The following is a 4,823-nucleotide window of genomic DNA, read 5'->3' on the forward strand; positions in this document are numbered from 1 at the left end:
TGGAAAATAGAAAAAAAGCTTGATAGATTTTGGTAGAGCTTCCACTTGAATGTGGAGGAGAGAAAAGCTAGTGGATTTTGAAGAGCTTTAACAAGAGTGTGGAGAATAGGAAAAAAACTCGATGGATTTTGAAGAGCTTTCCTGCAAGTGTGGAGAAAAGTGAAAAAATCTTGGTGGATTTCAATATGTGGAATTTGGTAGAGCTTTTGAATGAACGTGGCGAAGGGAAGAAAAAAAACTTGACAGAGCTTCCTTGCATGTATGGACAAGAGGGAAAAAGATAAATGGATTTTAACATATCTTTCACAAACCTGTGGAAATGAGGAAAAAAGCTCGATGGATTTTGGTGGAGCTTCCACATGTGAGGAGAAGAGAGGAAAAGCTCAATGGGTTTTGGTAGATCTCTTGCATGATAGCTAAATAGGAGAAAGAGAGAAACCAAGAGAGAGAAAAACTACCTCTAGCTTCAATTCTCGAACAATGCTCCTTCTCATTTTCCATGCTCATCCTTTTTTTCTATATATATATAGTAGATATGGAATCACACCTTTTCTATCATCTAGATGCCATTGGAATGGATTTTCAAAGAATACTACTTAGAAGGAGAGGAATGCAAGTAAGACTATTTCAAAATGTAGAAGAAAGAGAGAAGATGGGCGTTGTGTTGCTAGGGTTAGAAGAAGCTGGGGGTTGTCTGGCTATGGCTATGTGAGTATAGAAACATGAGAGGATTTATGGAATGGAGGTAAGAGAATGACCGTGAAAGGAATAGAGAATTTGGGTGCTATATGGCTATGGCTAAGAGAAGATTTGTGGAATGGAGGTAAGAGAATGACAAAACTGGAGGCATTTCTTGTAGAAAGACACCAAAAAATGTTTTTTTCGATTATACATGACATAAGTAAAGGTTTCAATGGGGGAGGGAGTTTTTTTTGGAGGTGGGAGGGGAATTTTTGAATTTTGGGTCATCTTTTTGGATTCCAATGGGACCCACCTAACATAGGGTGGTAAAACTAGAGAGGCGGTAAAGGGGACATAGGGGGACAAGCCTATAAGTGGTAGGGACAAGGGAAAAAAGGGAGTGGATAAAATGTGCATATCACTCCCTCTCACATTGGTCCACCTCAAATCTCTTCTCATTAAGAGATTCATTAACTCTTAAGCTAAAGGGCCCCTTTTGAGTCCATATTCCCCCTAACGTAAGGATGAGCATCTATATTTTACTTGAGAAAGAACAAGCCCACTATGGCAACTTCTAGTTGTGGAATTGAGTACAAGTTAGCTTTCATAGTTGTGATTGAGTGTGCTTAGCTTAGATGCCTTTTGGTTGATTTGGGTGTTGAATAGTAATTTTTCATAAAAATTTCATTAACAATCACAATGCATTGGCAATTGCATGGAAGCCAATGTTTCATGCTTACACTAAGCACATCGATGTGATTTATCATTATGTCAAAGGGAGAGACTCTCTATAGGAGAGATGAACTTGGCCTTTGGCTTGTAGATCTTTTCACAAAGACTTTGGCCTTGAGAAGTTTAAAGCTTTTTGCAAAGCTTTAAGATTAAGCTCACTCCCCTTTGTGGATTAATCATTGTCCACCAAGCTTTGCACATCCCTATGCACAAATGCTAGCCCTTGGCTCACGCCGTATCACTCCAAGGGTGGATTTGTTGCAATATTTTAATAGTGATGTGTATGAACTCACTTAAGAATATAGGGCACTTTTTTCCTCATTAGGAGGTATTTTCCTCTTAGCTTTGTGTACATGACCATGTTAAAAAGAGTGGATCGAGAGCATGGCAGGAGCTATGGAGGATGAAAGATGAAGACAAGATTCATGTTGACATAGGCAAAGAGAGACCAGTTGTTACACAAGTGAATTAGGTTCCAAGTTAGATTAGCTTGGACTCATAAAGACAATCTTGTGTAATGAACTGACACTGACAAGATACTAAGTGAAAGTACAAAGCATCATGATATTGTATTCATTCCATAATCAAGTACAATGCTTTATAGAAGTTGGGTTGTTCCACTCTCCTCATTGTGCATATGGGATTCAGGACATCTCTTCCTGGAGCATACATCATTTGTCTGTTTCTCAACACCCCCCTCAAATGATGAGTTCCTACACTTACTGACTTTTGCCCCCCCTTCATGATGTCATGGCCTAGGCTCATCGGCAGCCAATCAAGTTAAAGCTTGAAACTTTAAATCTTTGGCAGGATTTTTTACAAAGCAAATCCACTTAGGGAAAAACATATGAAAGATACAATCAAAATTCATTTAGAACAGTTTGTCAAAATTGTTGATGATGGTAGCGGAAGCATCTTCTTCTTCTTCTTCATTCATGAATTGAATCTGATGGTGATCATTATGCATCTGCTATGCTCTTTTCTTGTGAAAACATTCATTGGCTATATGGTCAGTCTTACCATAATAATGACATGTCATCCGATTTTTGTTTGTCGGTGTTGAATCCTCGATATCTTCCTTTGGGTCTAGTAGCTCCTTTGGTGTATAAGATATTTTCCCTAGATGATGGAATACCATCTTTTGCATTCTTGTTGTTCTGTTTATTCTCTTCATCAAGAAGAGAGTGTTCAATATCTTTAAGTGAGAGATTTGGAAAATTACTTAGGGTGGACACAAGGTTCTCATATGGATCCTTATTTACACTTGCAAGTAGTACGGCTATTGCTTCATCTTCATCAATATTCTTCTTATGAGTTGCAAGCTGGGTTTTTAGGCTCTTGAACTTGTTAATTTGTATTGTCATGGAAGCACTATCTTTTATATCTAGTTTATAAAACTGCATGAGTAATTTTACCTTTGAATTCTTTGCTTGGCTACCAAACATCTTGCCAAGTTCTTCCTAAGCAGTTCTAGCATCTCTAATGCTAGAGATATGATGTAGCACATCATCACTTAGTCCCCATGCAATGATGCCTAGAGCCTTTTTGTTCATCTTTTTCCACTCCTTTGTCTTGAGCTATTCTTCTTCAACGAACCCGTCTTCATCATCTTCCTTCTTGCTATCTGTATCATCTTCAAACAGGTCCCATAAGTCCTTTTGCATAAGGTGGTACATGGTCTTCTCCTTCCAGGCATGAAAGCCTTCACCATTGAATTTAGCTATTTGCTCAAGCTCTGCCATGTTGATTAGTAGCAAATCAGCTACAAAGGGGTTTTTCCTCAATGTGTCAAGAGACACAAGTAATAGTAGTGTTAAACAACACTAGCTAGTATCAAGAGATACTATGTAGTGAAAGTTTGATGTTGAACTTTGATAGTTGATACTTGAACTTCCAAATCTTCTTCCTGGAGATTACCCTTGCTGGAAGTTGAGTAAATCTGAGTGGTGCCCTTAGTGTACTGCAAACAATGAAAGAGTGAGATGAGAAATGAGCTTGTAATTGAGGTGGCTATGGTGGAATTAGGGTTATACAAGCAAGCGACTAGTTTTTCACTTGGGGCAGCTTATAGGTGCATTCATATGACAAACCGTCTAATGAGGAAGAAGCTTATGAACCAAGCTTCCAAAGCCCTATGGTCTTGGTAAGGATTGTGTTGCGTGCAGGGAGTACGAATGTACGAACGACCAATAGGAACATTTCAAGGCAGTGCGACAAATTTCGTTAATGTTGAAGCCAAGGAGCAGCAATGTCCCACTATAATGTGCCAGGCAAGAGTGCAAGGAATTTAGAGATGTTTCTCCATAAGAGAGCTTGGAGAGATATGGGCTATATGTGGAGATCCAACTCCTCCAAGTCAGGTAGGTGTTGATGTCCACGGACACAGTTATGGTAGTAATTTTGAAAAAAGGTAATGTTGAGGCTATAGTTGCCCAATATCAATGATTGAGGTGCAAGAGAGGAGCTCTGAAAGTAGGGAAACACTTCTCTAGAAGGAAGTTCAGAGATATTTGGCATGTGGAGAGAGATATGAAAGCTTCAAGGTGACAGGGTGCCGCTGGCAATGGCTACCATGGAAGCTTTATTAACGGTAGAAATGCAAATGAAGTTGGAGATGAGATCCAACACTCAAATTGAGCTGAGAAGAGGTGGAGATGACATCTCTTCTTGGAGCATGCATCATTTGTCTATTTCTCAACAGACCATGCACTTTTGGGTAAACTTAGTCTTGTAAATCTTCTGCATCAATACTTCTCAAATACACTTTTGTGTTGTGTGCTCTCAAGCCTCTTCTTGTGTGTGTATTCTTGCAACCCTAAATCCAATACAACTTTATAGCATGCCTACGAGATTTTTAAGTCAATACACTAAATAGGTTTTTAGCTTTATCCACAAATTCTAGATTGATAAACATGGCAAACTTACAATTTAATAGTGGTATATTTGATTTTCCTTACAAGTTCTTACAATTTTCATGGAGAGATTCTAATGCTAAGATTATAGAGTATTCCCTGCTTGCAATGGGGCTTTGTAAAGAAAGTATATAAATTTTGTGCAACTTAACTTTTAGTAATGGAAAAGCTTAAAACAGCTTCAAAAATTATGCATACAATTTTTAACCTTATGCAACTGCCATATTTAGTATCTACTATTTTTTGTGATTGCTTTCCATTCACCATTACTCATTTTTCTATTTTGTTATTTTTACTATATTCATGTATTTTATTGTAAAAGTGTTATAACCACTATAAAAAAAAAGTGTAATAAAGTGATCATAGCCCTAAAACTAAAGCAAGGCACCAAAAAGTGTTGTAACCATAGCACAAAAAGTGTGATAAAGTGATCATATCCCTAGAATAAAGGAGCAAAGAAGTAATAATAGCAAAAGGCAATCTAGATAAGAAACTCCA

This window comes from Lygodium microphyllum, chromosome 13 (assembly GCF_053477565.2).
Source record: "Lygodium microphyllum isolate KBCC chromosome 13, Lygodium_microphyllum_v1.1.10, whole genome shotgun sequence".
NCBI lineage: Eukaryota > Viridiplantae > Streptophyta > Polypodiopsida > Schizaeales > Lygodiaceae > Lygodium > Lygodium microphyllum.